We start from the raw sequence: 15,817 nt of genomic DNA on the forward strand, positions 1-15,817 counted from the left end.
ATTATACAAACTTTGTTTGGTGTATGAACCATTTTCAAGAACCAATTACGTTTGTAAAACAAATTAACACTGAACATATCAAATTCTCAATAGTAATGTAGTGGATGAGTGTGTGATTTGCAGAAAAAGCCCATATAAAATGTCAATTTATGAATGGCAGTGCTTCATTTGAAATAATACCCCATTGATATTTATGGCCACCCCTGACAAAATTGAGGCCCAAAATAGAATTTATTTTTGTGACACCCCATCTTCACACTTTTTTATTTATATCAAACAATGGTTATACTATTTTAAATCACACTTGAACACAATTTGATGCATGTTTTGTATTAAAACGAATTCATAGGAAATGCAGCTGAGATAGGCTCCAGCACCCCCCGCGACCCCGAATGGGACAAGCTGTAGAAAATGGATGGAAGAATAAATTGGTCTTTAGTGCAAAGTAATATATTTTACATAATGAAAGCATAAAGTTGCTTATGTTCCTGGCTCAACCCTGACCGGGATTTGATATCAATACATTAAATTACCTGCCTGGTAACACTGTACACTACAGAAGACAATGTGGAAGACAGAAGAAAGTTGTCAGTATATTCTTATCAATGACAGTGCAGGAAGGGGCTAGGAATATGTTTTGGTAAATTTGATATGAAGCGCCCTGTTATTCATTTATTGACATTTTACATGTGCTTTTTTATGGTGCCCAGTTTTAGGGCGCTACGCGAAGCGCGTGTTTTGCCTATAGGGAGATGTGGTGCAATTCCTTGCCCCTTCCTGCTCCATCACCGATTAGAACATAAAGACATGATTTCCAATGCAATTACATCGGTTACTGTGGCCACTCTGTTAGTGCTCATCTCGAAATAGGAGTTAATGATAGTAAAAAACGTATTCCACAAAAAATTATTATTGAACAGGTTTTTTTTTCACTATTATATGTTTAGTACTAAGCCATGTATCAAATTAATTTAAAGTTTGACAAAAAACACATTTTTTCTTATTATTAATTAAGGGCACAATTTAGCCTGTACAGCAGCATTTACTCAAGTTATACATTCTGCAAATGAATGCAGAAAAACATACACCTTGACATTTAAAAAAAAAAATTGTGACGCTCTGGTCGAATGACGGCAGTAATTTGACCTGTTCCCAAGACGCAGAAAGCCGAGGAGGCATTGTGAAGGTAAACAGGTATTTAATAGCTCAAAAAAAAAAATATGGGTGCTGTTAGGAAGGACACCAACGCATAGGAAAGGCTATGGAAAACAAAACTAAACTGACCAAGGCATAAACAAAACGGAATGCTGGAGAACAGCAAAAACTAACGGGTTAAAATGTGCAGCAGGAGAAGCGTCTACAATTATTGACATACATGACAAAATCCAAAAAAGGCCTTCAGCAAAAGCACAATTTAAAAAGCTGTAACCCAAAAAATTAAAACAGCTGTGACGAGAAGACGCTCAGTGGCGAGAGAGAAAATACTTACAGGAACACACAAACAAAATGGGAACAACAACTAAAATAAGAGCGCTAAACATTAACTAAGATACATAACATAGGAAAATGCCAACTAACTAATACAAGTCATGATCTGATGTGACAGATTATTACTTTTTTCACTTAAGAATATACAATGGAATTTTGAAAAAATCAAAAACAAACTAATGCGCATTGACTTTTAAGTTGTTAAACCTTATTCTGAAACATTTTATCCCATAGGAAATAAAGTTAAGTCAGTTAATTAAATCCAAGCAAGGATTTAATGGAGGTAATGTTTGAAGTAACATCAAAGTCATTACATTGGAGGAAAAAAATATATATAAGGATCAACCTAATATAAATGAAAAATGTTAAAGACACTTGACAAACTAATAGGGAAAACAGTTACTGCACATTAGGCTTTAAGCCACATGCTATGAAATATTGTACTGGAGAAACCAGTACACAACGTTCCCTTTGTCACAACAAATGTGACATTTCCGGTTCTATGGTCATCATCACATTTACCTTCTTTGCCCTCATTAATAAATTTCTGTGGTAAAATCACCATAAATACATTTTTAAAAAGCCAGAGAAAAAGCAAAACATACTTTTGGAATTAATCTTTTGGATGCTCACTGAGATGATGTCAAAAGTTTGTTCATGTACATTAGTCTAGATCGCTTTTAAACTAATTTAGAAAGTTGCACATTTTTTACAAACAGCACATTAGACGGATTGTGTAATTTTGGGTCCTTGGAAAAAAGTATCATACCCAGAAATTTCCTTATTAGGGCGCTCACACACATCTTTCTCCAGAAAATGCTATATGAAATATTTCCATGGAAATATTATAAATTATTCTTTGCTGCCTGGATATTTATTTTTTACCTTAAAACATTTTTAAAATGCTACCAGTCATTGACATCATGAAAAAATAAAGATACATGGATAACATCATTATTTTATATTTACTATAGTTGGCACAAAGCTAGCCGTTCTTCGAATCTCCTTCACATTAATGTGTTTGGACCAAAACATGACAGTGAGTTATAGTATATTAAGAGTGCAAAACAGTCAAGCGAATGTGATAACACTGAATTATTGTGTAGTTATAGAGAAATAAGATAGACTTTATCATTGCATATCATCTTAAAGAAAAGCAGACACCCCCTCAGACATGTGAGAAGATTTTTCAAACTGATCATCTATTATTTCGTTTTCTGCAGTACAGTGAAGCACTGGGGAACAGAGTATTATCATAAGGAAATTTTGTCTGCCATGTTATTTTACGACTGCCTATGAGCTTGCGTTGATTTTCTATTCCAATGAAGTTTTCACAAAATGATGCAGCTAAAAGAGGAATTTGTCTTTGTCAATACTTTACTGAACCCATGTCACCTATTTAGTTATTGGTAGAACAGCCAGGACACCACTTACATTATGTTTTGCTGACACAACTTATACTGTTCTTTTTGCATAAACTTCACTTTATTTTTATTTTTTTTACAAAGCAAAAAGTTATGTTATAATGATGTATAACATGTTGACTTCTTCGGTTTCTAAACATGTATTTGTTGCTTCTAGTAAATGGGTTGTTTTCAACATTTACGCGGATGTCTAGAGGGCGATTACTTTTCAATATGTTTCAAATGTTAAATCCTAAGACAAGCGGTAGAAAATGGATCTAGTGGCGCGCCCCCAAAAAAAATCACTTGATGTAAGTACAGTGTTTTATCTTCCTATACAAAAACACAGAGTTACTGTTCAAACTGTGTGTAATGTTACAGTGGCCAGAATATTTAAACTTTCGGCCTACTACGCTATCGTATTTTAATGTTGGTCAGTATGGTGGTACTTGGAGGGACAAGTGTTTTCTGTGGTGATACTTGGTAAAAAAAAAAGTTTGAGAACCAACGGTATAGTAGATTGACTTATATTGTTTTTTGTTTTAGCATTCATAATGGACAAAATGTATCAAAGTGGCCCTAACATTATGTTTTGCATTTCTTTCCCCTGCTGTACCGAAAATGTACCTAAATATTTTCATTTACGTTTTTGTACTTTATTGCCAGCAGGGCTGTTATGTTCTTATGATGCCATTGTCGGTTTGGACCCCAGGATGCAGAGAAAAGAAAGCTAAAAATGGGCAAAAAGTCAATTTAATTGGAAAACACTAGTAGAGCAAAACAAATCTAATGCAGCATAGAAGTGCACAGAAGACACACTTTTCTGAAGGTACAAAGCAAAATTATTCAGCACCAGCAAGGAGCGACAGGTGAAACAAAATCGGCTGGATTGACTAATGGAAACCGGTTTGCTGGTAGGAAATAGAGCAGAAAGTGAAGGTGTAGCAAAACAAGGAATCCAAAGAAGTAGAACCAAAAAGAAAGCACCAGTCCAGACAATGATCCAAAACAGGAAAATACCAAACAAGGTCAAAACTGTCATGTAGGCTCATGACAAGATGGCCTCCTCACACAACGGATATCAGATTTTAAGCAGTCCCAGACATCAACAAAAGTCGGAAAGCAAGGGAAGGAAGGGGGGAAGGACTGGTGGAAGGCCACTAAAGATACGCCTTGTCATGATGAACCAAGGGTTGGTTACTAATCCAGCCAGCAGGGAAGCGTCAAATGATGGCAACAAGTGGAGTGTCAATGCGACGGGCAGAGAGGAGGCAGACAAGCACAGGATCTCTACATCAGCAGCGGCAAGGGCTGCACCCAGGTCCCTGGAATTGCTGCTGTTGGCGTGGAGAACATCCATCGAACGGCCATTTCCGTGGCCGAGGTGTCGTGTAGGGTTGCACATTCAGAAAAGGAAGAAAGTGCAATGATGTCATCTCGAGCTGCGTTACCGGGACAGAAAGTATGGTGGCAGCATTGCGGGTGATCCCATTGCCATAGTATCCATATCCTCTCCTAGACGACCAGCGAGCTGTAGCACAAACAAACAAACCATCTCATTTTTCCGCAAGGTCCATTGTTGGCTGGATCATTCTGTTCCGTTCTTATGTTGGCTTTTGATTGATTGATTGAAACTTTCATTAATAAATTGCACAATACAGTACATATTCCGCACAATTGACCACTAAATGGTAACACCCAAATAAGTTTTTCAACATGTTTAAGTCGAGGTCCACGTAAATCATTTAATGGTAATTCATGGCGTTGTTGGTTTGGACCCCAGGATGCAAAACAAGGGACGGGGAAGTACAGGTAAGAAGTCCATTGCATTGGAAAACATACAAAGTGTAAAACAAATCTAGTGCAGTATGGAAGTGCATAGAAACAGACAGAGTCACAAGGTATAAAGCACAATGAGCAACAAGTGAAATTAAATAGGCGAGATTAACCAATGGAAAACAGGTGTGCTGGCAGGAAATAGAGCAGAAGGTACAGCAAAACAAGGAATCCAAAAGGAAGTAGACCCAAAATAAGAGCACAAGGACAGGAAATAATACAAAACACAGGAAAATAGCAAACAAGGTCATAATTGTCACGTGAGTTAGTGACAATGGATGTGAAGTGCGTCTGACATTGGTTTTATTTTGGTTTTAAAGAGTCTTAAAAAATCTAACATTTGATTAGTTGAAGCCTGCAGAGACCCTGACAACAAAATAGTTATGTATGATGGGTACTGACCAATACTCAAAGCTGCTAATTTGGTATCGTATTAGAAGCTAAAAAGTTGTATTGGGACACCACTATAAATGATTTCATTTTCCTTTTCCTAAATTACTTTTGCAAAATGTTATTAAATTAGTTTAAATTTGCATAAGGTCACTAAAAGTGGTCTCTGATATACAGTATAATGAATAAGATAGGTTAGCTATACAGTACTATGTACGGTGTAAAAGAACTGAACTGAATTAATGGTAATGGCCCACCAATGTCCAAAAAGGACACCTATTCTCCAAGTTTCTGCAGTTATTGCCTAGCTTATTTAGTAATAAACAATAACTAAATGTATAAAGGAGTATAAATTGCCAGAATCATAGCATTGTAATAAACAACTACACAGGCTATAAGATAAATATCTTGATTGGGTGAAATAGGTAATGTTGAATACATAATAAGTACAGGAGTAGCCTGATAATAACAAAGACTAATATGGCGATCCACACATTTTTTTCACATTTATTAACAGCCTGTCTTCTACTGAGTGCCAGTCTGGATCGCTAGACTAAAGCCCAGGTTGTTTGATTATATATATTTATCATTTTTGCCATTTTATGTTATTTTTCTCTGGTGAATTTTTTTGTATTTCCCCTCTGACACAATTCTCACATTTCTTTTCCAGCACTTCCACAAAATGTCCAACCTTACTTCTTTCTTTTTGCGTCAGTTCCCAGCATAGGAAGCCACCACGGTACCCTGGGATCTTCTTAGACTGTGTGATCATAATTGCTCTTCTTCCTGGTTCTTGCTCCCATGGTTTGTCCTGCCCGGTGACCAGCATGCCGATCCTCTGACTGGACTTATACTGTCATCTGGGGGCCCAAAAATCACCAAAATAACCATCATCCCTCCCCTCTCGTGCTCACATCTCATTATCAAGGATGCAAATCATGGCTAGTCATGGACAGGACATCAGTACTTTGACTGTATCAAAAGGTGTCGTACTTATTATTATTATTATTGTTAGAAATTATTGCTATGTTTCTATGACTATATGACACTTTTTCATTTTCTCTTATTCTCTCACCAAACGGTCTCTCTCTCTCTTGTTCCCAGAGGCATGTGAACCACAGCCAGGGTTTTTATCAGCGGCCATCCAGCAGGCCTTCCCAGGAGACGAGGCTACAGGAAGTTGTAGGATGATAAAAGTGGGCCATTAGTTGGCTAGCACAGGACCCCAGGGTTCATTACTCCCTCCCTCAAACTTCACTGTGTGACTGTATCACAACACATATTCTGGGTATATTGAAAATGTGCATCCTTTTCAACTCATTATCTGAGAATTGTACAATGCTGTACTCAACAAATGAGTCAAAAAAGATGATTATTTAATACATTTTAAATTTAGTAGTCTCACAATCCTATGGTATAGATATTTTCTATGCAGAATTGCAACTTCACTGTTCCACGGATTATACCAAACTGGCCCTCAATGCCATTATTTTTTTTAAATAGAAAAAAAAAACATTCAACAAAAGTCCCTAAATATTTACAGTTTTTTGTATTAGTCTTTAAAAGGGTGATTGAAATGGGGGCCAATAATACATGCTTTTGTTTAGGTATTTTTCACTAACCTTATTTTGTTTAATACAATTATAAGTAGCACTCAAATCCACACATTCTATACATCATATGATTTGCAATAATACCAGGTTATTCTAAATCTAATAAGCTTTATAAAAAATAAAATTTTGTGTTTACTTTAGTTGCCTTAGTTGGGGCGGCATGTCTTGGTTAGTAGAGCAGCCGTCCCAGCAATTTGAAGGTTCCAGGTTTGATGCCCGTTTCCACCATCCTTGACATAACCGTTGTGTCCTTGGGCAAGACCTTTTACTCACCTGCTCTCAGTGCCACCCACATTTGTTTAAATTCAACTTAGATATTGTGTTTCACTATGTAAAGCGCTTTGAGTCACTAGAGAAAAGTGCTATATAATTCACTTCACTTGTTCTAAAAAAAGAAATCAAATCTTGAATCTATTTTCAAAGCATTGGAACGGGGTTCAAAATCAGTTTGGATATGTGACCAAAAAAATCTGGGATCGGAGGCCAAATGTTGATTCGCACATCCCTAGTTCATGCATTTGGCCGTGATCTTTAGTGTCATGTACATAGTGTGTATATATATATATATATATATATATATATATATATATATATATATATATATATATATATATATATATATATATATATATATATATATATATATATATATATATATACACCCTTCCCCCACATTTTTTGGGTATATTGTTTTTCAAATCACCTGACATGTATAATGTGTACATCTATATAATTGATCCATTTTTAACACATTTTTTTACATACATGTTACAGGTTGTACAAACCCCGTTTCCATATGAGTTGGGAAATTGTGTTTGATGTATATATAAATGGAATACTATGATTTGCAAATGCTTTTCAACCCATATTCAGTTGAATGCACTACAATGACAAGATATTTGATGTTCAAACTCAAACTTAGTTTTTTTTTTTGCAAATAATAATTAACTTACAATTTTATGGCTGCAACACGTACCAAAGTAGTTGGGAAAGGGCATGTTTACCACTCTGTTTCATCACCTTTTCTTTTAACAACACTCAATAATTCTGTGGGAAGTAAGGAGACACATTTTTGAAGCTTTTCAGGTGGAATTCTTTACCATTCTTGTTTTATGTACAGCTTAAGTTGTTCAACAGTCCGGGGTCTGCGTTGTGGTATTTTAGGCTTCATAATGTGCTACACATTTTCAATGGGAGACAGGTCTAGACTACAGGCAAGCCAGTCTAGTACCTGCACTCTTTTACTATGAAGCTACGCTGTTGTAACAGGTGACTTGGCATTGTCTTGCTGAAAGAAGCAGGAGCGTCCATGATAACGTTGCTTGGATGGCAACATATGTTGCTCCAAAACCTGTATGGACCATTCAGCATAAATGGTGCCTTCACAGATGTGTAAGTTACCCATGCCTTGGGCACTAATACACCCCCATACCATCACACATGCTGGCTTTTCAACTTTGCACCTAGAACAGTCCTGATGGTTCTTTTCACCGTTTCCAAAAAACAATTTGAAATGTGGACTCATCAGACCACAGAACACTTTTCCACTTTGCATCAGTCCATCATAGCTGAGCTCGGGCCCAGCGAAGCCGGCGGCGTTTCTGGTTTCGTTGATAATGTCACATTCGAAACGCATTGTGATGCGCGGAGATGTCACCCCCAGATGCAGTGGGACCAGACAGGCAGGATTGCAGGTAAGAAGCTGATTTTAATATACAAAAGATAAAAGAAGACTGGTGCAAACACAAAAGAAAGTGCGTGCCTACGCAAGGAAGCTAACGCTAATATTAGCAGAGAGTCCAAACTGTCCAAAAGCGCGTGCAGAGCGCCCGAAAGCTAAGACGAGACTTAGCAAGCAAAACAAAGACTTAGAGAAAACATACGTAACTGCAGCGTGTAGCAAACCACGAGCCAAGAACCAAGAAGGCAGCCTTAAATACTAAAACAATAATCAAAAACAGGGTTGCGACAGAAAGTCAGTGCAGGTGGAGCAAATTAATTCGCCATGGTGATGAATACAAACAAGGAAGTGCTCAAACAAAGGGATCCGAAGAGTCCAGAAATAATCAAAACAAAAAAAGGGACTCAAACATAGACTAAAGATGTGATCCGGAAACCCGATCACAACATTACCCCCCCCCTCCCCCCCGCCCCCCTTAAGGGGAAGATCCCAGATGTCCCCAAAAAACAAATATACAGCGAACCCCCCCACACCCACAACGAGACAGTCCACAGGTGAAGGGAGGGAGGACCTAGTAGAGGGTCGCCAAGTCCTGTGTCCCCGAATGCACCGGGGACACGGCAGGTGGCGGCGGCGGGTGGAACGCCACTGCAGCAGAAGTCTTGGCAGCCGGCCCCGCAGAGGCCACATCCGTGGCCGACGAGGAGATGGGTGCGTCCTGTGAGGAAGACGCCCGGGATACGGACACGCCTATGGCCGGCGTGGAGGTGGATGCGTTGGAGCAGGCTTGGCAGCAGCCAATGTAGGTGCGGGGGCTGCAGCCGAAGCAGGCATTGATGCAGGTGCGGATGCCGGCAGAGGAGCGGATGCTGATGCCGGCCGAGGAGCAGGTGCTGATGCCGGCCGAAAAGCAGGCACTGGTATCGGCCGAGGAGCAGGCACTGGTATCAGCCGAAGAGCAGGTACTGGTATCAGCCGAGGAGCAGGCACTGGTTTCAGTCGAGGAGCAGGCACTGGTATCAGCCTAGGAGCAGGAACTGGTACCAGTCGAGGAGCAGACACTGGGACCCGCCGAGGAGCAGGCACTGGGACCCGCCGAGGAGCAGGAACTGGAGTGTGATCCAGACCAGGACTACGACTACGATTATAACTGGGACTATAGCTACGATTGGGAACGAGACTAGGAGTCAGCCTAGGACTTTGATCCGGATCACAACAGATAAATGGCTTTGGCTTTGCATAGTAGTTTTAACTTGCACTTACAGATGTAGCGACAAACTGTAGTTACTGACAGTGGTTTTCTGAAGGGTTCCTGAGCCCATGTGTTGATATCCTTTACAAACGGATGTCGCTTTTTGATGCAGTACCGCCTGAGGGAACGAGGGGTCCGTTATACCATCGCTTACGGGCAGTGATTTCTCCAGATTCTCTGAACCTTTTGATGGTATTACGGACTGTAGATGGTGAGATTCCTAAATTTCTTGCAATAGCCCGTTGAGAAATGTTGTTCTGAAACTGTTTGACAATTTGCTCACGCATTTGTTCACAAAGTGGTGACCGTTTCCCAATCCTTGTTTGTGATCGACTGAGCATTTCACGGAAGCTGCTTTTAAACCCAATCTTGGCACCCACCTGTTCCCAATTAGCCTGCACACCTGTGGGATGTTCCATATAAGTGTTTGATAAGAATTCATCAACTTTATTAGTATTTATTGCCACCTTTCCCAACTTCTTTGTCACGTACTGTATTACTAGCATCAAATTCTAAAGTTAATGATTATTTGCACAAATAAAAGGATTTATCAGTTTGAACATCAAATATGTCGTCTTGGTAGCATATTCGACTGAATATGGGTTGAAAAGGATTTGCAAATCATTGTATTCCATTTATATTTACATCTAACACAATTTCCCAACTCATTTGGAAACGGGGTTTGTATATCTTTTATTATTGAATGTATCAAATGTGATGAATATTTAATGGACCACAATGGAAAAAAGCCTTTTGGCTTTCTGTGCCATCTATTTGCCTTTTTAAAGCATTACATAGATTCAATTCTTTAAGATGTCAATAAACTTCTCAATTTTCAAATCTATCATAAAGTTATGGATGCCTTTGACCGCTATGTTGGGCAGTCTTGTGGATACAATTTGACTTCACAGTGTGCTGCACGTGCGTATTTTAGCATTTCTAGTATCTGCTATTGGCCAGCCCTCACTCCCTCTGCTTCTGGACGTGAGCCTGTTATGACTGCTGCCTGTCATTCCTCCTTGTTCCATGCCTTTTCCGCCTGTTCTGATTTCTATAAATAAATATTTCCCTGTTTATTTGTCCACGACAAATGATGAACCACTACAAAATTGGATTAAATACTGAACTCAGACAAGAAAACTTTTACTCAGACATTTAAACTTGGTTTGAGAGACCACAAGAATAGGGTCCATCCGTACATTTTCTACCACTTGTCCCATTTACACTCTCATTCACACACTACGGCCAATTTAGTGTTGCTAATCAACCTATCCCCAGGTGCATGTTTTTGGCGGTGGGAGGACGACTCAGGACCTTCGTATTGTGAGGCACATGCACTAACCTCTGTTCCACCGTGCTGGTTTGAGAGACCACAAGAAAAGAGTAAAGTGTTATTTTCATCTAATTTTTGAGGATGGGCTTATCTATTAAATTACGTAATGTTTGAGGGCAAAACAATCATTCCTAAATGTAGACGCTGCTGGTGTTCTGAAATTGTGTTCTTAAAATGTTGCAATTTAGTTGAAAAGCCTTGACCTGGTTTGTCCAACAGTGTTGCCGTACACCCCAGTCATTCATTCAATTCAAAAGGGTAGTTTTTGGTGTTTTTCAAGTTTTACTATTCATTTTTCCACTTATATCGGATTGATTTCCATGTGTCCTATAAAAATATTTCTTATTTTTGAACAAATCAGAGAACACTGGTTGGTTGGCATTTACAAACAGCTGATATTCTAATGTTTTTTTTTTGTTTGTTTTTATAAAAGAAACAGAGTCCCCAAATCCACCACAGGATTACGTTAGTCCAGTGCTCAGCATTTTGCCAAGCGGCATCGGTGAGCGCAAGCATAGAGGAAAAGAGTACGAACAGCTGCCACCAAGGTGACGTCACAGCCTTGAATGCCATTGATGGAGCGCCCAAGAATAGCACACAAAATCACGAAGCTGCCGTGGCCCTGGAATAGCAGAGCAGGGACTGCGCAGATAATTATTTGGCTGCAGCGGCAGTCTTGTGGATGTGATGACGGCTGATAGAAAGAGCAGCTGGATGTGAAAGTGATAACTCAACACTATTTAGCGCCCAAGAACAGAAATAAAGACATGAACAGGAAAGTATATGACAATATCAAAAGGGGAAGGAAAATATATTTCCTGAAAGATATGGAATATATTATACGATAAGGGCACTTCGGTGTGTGTGTGTGTGTGTGTGTGTGTGTGTGTGTGTGTGTGTGTGTGTGTGTGTGTGTGTGTGTGTGTGTGTGTGTGTGTGTGTGTGCGCGCGTGCGTGTGTGCATGCGCGCGCTCGTTCGTGCGTGTGTGGCAACAACCAGGGGAGGGCACGGGGGGCCTGGGCTTTTCTGCCATTTTAATATGTAAGTTTTAAGAACAAATACGTCACAACTGTTAGTATAAAATAAATATAGCCGTAAAAGAATAAGTTTGCTTGAATCAAATTAAGAATGTCGAAGACTACTACACTTCCTTTCAGCAATACAAAATGGTTAGCTCCACCTTGATAGCGGCAAACCTAACCCCGAACATCTCAGGGCATTCATTCGATTACAACTAGACTTTTTGGTTTATGTTAGAGGACTTCTCGCCTCTCATCCGAGTTGGCTTCATCAGTTTGTGTTCATAGACTTAATGTCATGACAGGGGGGTCACAGGTTGCTGCGGGGTTTTCTCTCCCGGGATGCAAATGGACTACTTTGGACCGGGCATGAAGGTAGGAACATTTTTAATTGATAACTATCAAAATAGGAACAAACAAAAACTACAGCGTGGAAAAAACACAAAACTCTGGCATGAACAAACAACGTAAACAATGGCTTGGAACAAACAAGAGTTACTCTGGCATGAAAACGAGCAGCATGAACTTTTGTGAAAGGAGTAATGTCGCCAGACCGACTGACAAGGGCGGTTTGAATAGAAGTCTCTGATTGGAAACAGGTGCGCGTCCCAAACACCAGAAGCAGGTGAAAATCATAAGTTGTCTTGATAACCGCCTGAGTGGACCACTCCTTATGCATTAGTCGGTGACATTCATTGCGCAGGTAATCCAGGAGGGATGCTGAAATCTGCGGTCCCTTCCAAGGTTTGTCGTTGTTCCCACTGATTGATTGATTAGCTCAGTGGAAAAAAACATCAATTCCACACATGAGGTTGTCAAAGACAATAAGTTGCCTTTTGGACTGTGATGTCCAGATTGGAAAAAACAGGGGGATCCATGTCGAGGCTTACCGAAAATCCACAATCAATACCTACTTTTTGACTCACACCACCCACTGGAACACAAACTGGCCGTTATTAGAACCCTACAGCACAGAGCTAATAATGGTCCTACGTTTTGTACAAGCCCACAGGCCAAAGAGAATGGACGTAGGTATTTGAGGGAAACCCTCAAAACCTCTGGTTTTCCCAGCTGGTCGTTTGTGAAAAGTGCAGGTCTGTCTGAGAAACTCAGAAGAATGTTTAACCAACACAAGATCTCAGTACACTTCAAAGCAGGCAACATCCTGAGACGGAGACTGGTGCATCCTAAAGATTAGACACACCACACCCACAAACAACAACTGGTGTATGCTATCCAGTGTGATGGTGAATGCAATAATTTATATATTGGGGAAACAAAACAAGCACTTAGCCGACACATAGCACAGCACAGATGGGCAACGGTCACGGAAGGTGACCAGAATGCCATTTGTGTCATTCTGTTTACACATAATTAAGTGGGGGATTCTGACTATTTTGGACTGGTAGTAGTCGATCCACAGTGATCGTTCTGCCACACAATACCTCAATGCTCACGAGGGGAATTTACACTTCGATGACTGCCGCTGGCTTTGGCAGTTAGGATTGCTCACTTGCATCAAAACAGTTGTTTTTCTTACTACGATAGGGCAAAACCATCCTTGCCCAAGCACCCTCCCATGGTTTTGGAGTATAAATATTTGGGGTTTTGGCACCAGCCGCTGGACTAGATCTGACCAATTTAAGTCTATGAGTACCAACTGATGAAGCCTACTCGGACTCGTCTTTTAAGACACACCTAACAGTCCAGTTATAATCGATTGAATGCCCTGAGATGGCAATGACCTGGCAATGAGAACATTCATAGACCCAACTTTAAACACTTTGCTCAAAACAGACGTCATAACATCATCAAAGCTCTCCTTTAAGCATTCACACATAGCACCAATTTTTTGGAACAAAGATGAAGTGAAACAAGAAAGGTACAAGTATAACAAATCTAACTTTGGCAGCTTAGGAGAAAATAGTTAACAAATTTACTTTTTGCATCACATTGTTAATAACTGTGGTGTGATTGGGAAAGACCCTTGATTTAAGATGAAAAAGAGGTGTCGCTGTTTTTTAAAAACAACTAGGGGAGACTTAACTCCCAGGAGATGCCTTAATAAGGATATAATCCTTATAAAAATAACGATGTAATGTTATGATTTGTGTAATCTACTGATGATAGTCATACGTGTATGAGCTATTGTCTAGAACATTTTTAGAACGTGTTTGTATTTTTTTTGTTTTAAACAAAAACAAATTATTTAGGGGGGTTTATTCTAGATATGTTAATCCATTTTAAATAGACAACACCCTCATTAAGGTTTTTACTTGGTTTGGATTTGGTTTCAACCAAATCAATGCAACACATTGATTTTTAGTGCATGTAAACATATACCAAGTGTGTGTGTATGGAGCCACGACTTTTGGGTTTAGGGTGGGATGGTGGGCCCTTTAAGAGTCTTGTGTATGGAGCCCAGAAGTTGATGCTACGCCCCTGTATACGGCTATTTTAAAGCTCTGTAGGTTAACTCATATTTGTTTTTGAGTAATTTATTGTTACATTTACATTCACATTTCTTATCCAAATGCAGCTGGAATAGGCTCCAGCACCCCTGCCACCCTGAAAGAGACAATCAGTAGAAAATGGATGGATGGATATTATGCCCGGTCCAAAATGTGTCTGATTGGGATTTCCTATTTGTTTTGGGTAATTTTGAGTACATTTCTAATCTAATCAACTCTTTATTCTGTTTGGTAGGTCTTTTTTATTGCATGTCTGAGATTTAACTTTTTCCTGTATTTGCAATGGCTGTGCTGATCTTGCTGACAGCATAACACGTTTACCTTTGGCCTTTTTTGGATCGTTTCTGAAGATCATAAACGTGTAGAAAGCCCTCTAACTTGGCTTTTGTGACAATGCACATGGTGAACAAAGTAAATTTTGTGCAAATATGTTTTGATGATAATGACTTTGAATTCAAGCATTAGCCATCTGTGTCCTTTCCTTACCAATAGTTCAAAGTGTATTTAAAACACACAAAAAAAATGCTGATGCCATTCCAAAACAGCTTGTTTTACTACTATGGAAAGAAGCTCTCAACAGCAAAGACACGTTTTTGAATTGAGAGAATAGGGCCAATAAAATGTGTTTTGTTGCTGCAGACATTCCTTTGCCAATCCAGAGAGAGCAGTCAAATGACCCTGATGCTCTCAGGACAACAACAAGCAGCCTCTGACCCCTCCCTCGCTGTCTGCTCGGTTCATAGCAGCACATCAGCCAGTTTCCTTATCTCCACTCTCCTCAATTACCCTGCATTACAGAGGGCATTAGAAGCCTCAAACATGCACCCTGCTGGAGGTTGAACTGGGAGGAGGTGCAAGCTGCTGATGGCTTTTTAACCCTCCCAAAACACAGCTATCTTAAATCTGTCACTGTTAATTACACGGACAGTTTTGTTCCTTATGCATCATCTACATGACGGCTCATTAACCAGAAAAGTTAGTTGGTATCGCAATAAAAAAACAAACTGATGTATTCCCTGTTGTTTCATTTACTGGGGCAACTCCGCTATGGGACAAGTTTCTGAAGAGGGTTATAATCAGCTTCTAAGTAAATATGAAATGGCTGTCAACACACCGTTGTGTTGTCTTTATATCAACTGTGTACCAAGGGCAAAGGTCAAGTCATGTTTCTTTTGAAAAGTACTGACCCTCTTAAAACTTTTAGGGGTTCTATTGACATGTGTCAGAACAACGATTTTTAAGTTGGAACAAATAGACCGCCAAGGTCAAAGGTCAGATCATTTGCTACATGTCTATGCTCAGCTATGCAGGATTTTTTACCGATTTTAAG

At 39.6% G+C, this 15,817-nt stretch overlaps 1 long non-coding RNA gene across 2 annotated transcripts in view; it reads right to left on the minus strand.

The window, feature by feature from the left end:
* Positions 1-468: 468 nt before the first annotated feature.
* Positions 469-15,817, minus strand: part of LOC133539061 (uncharacterized) — an 87,276-nt gene continuing 71,927 nt past the window's right edge. The window contains exons 2-4 of one of the 2 annotated variants that reach the window (XR_009803162.1): positions 6,193-6,287; positions 5,814-5,977; positions 469-4,422 (exon numbers count right to left, since the gene is read on the minus strand). This is a non-coding gene — a long non-coding RNA (uncharacterized LOC133539061). The remainder of the gene's footprint in view (positions 4,423-5,813; positions 5,978-6,192; positions 6,288-15,817) is intronic. The other variant, XR_009803163.1, reaches the window with a different exon arrangement.

Source organism: Nerophis ophidion, linkage group LG02 (assembly GCF_033978795.1).
Source record: "Nerophis ophidion isolate RoL-2023_Sa linkage group LG02, RoL_Noph_v1.0, whole genome shotgun sequence".
NCBI classification, from domain to species: Eukaryota; Metazoa; Chordata; class Actinopteri; order Syngnathiformes; family Syngnathidae; genus Nerophis; species Nerophis ophidion.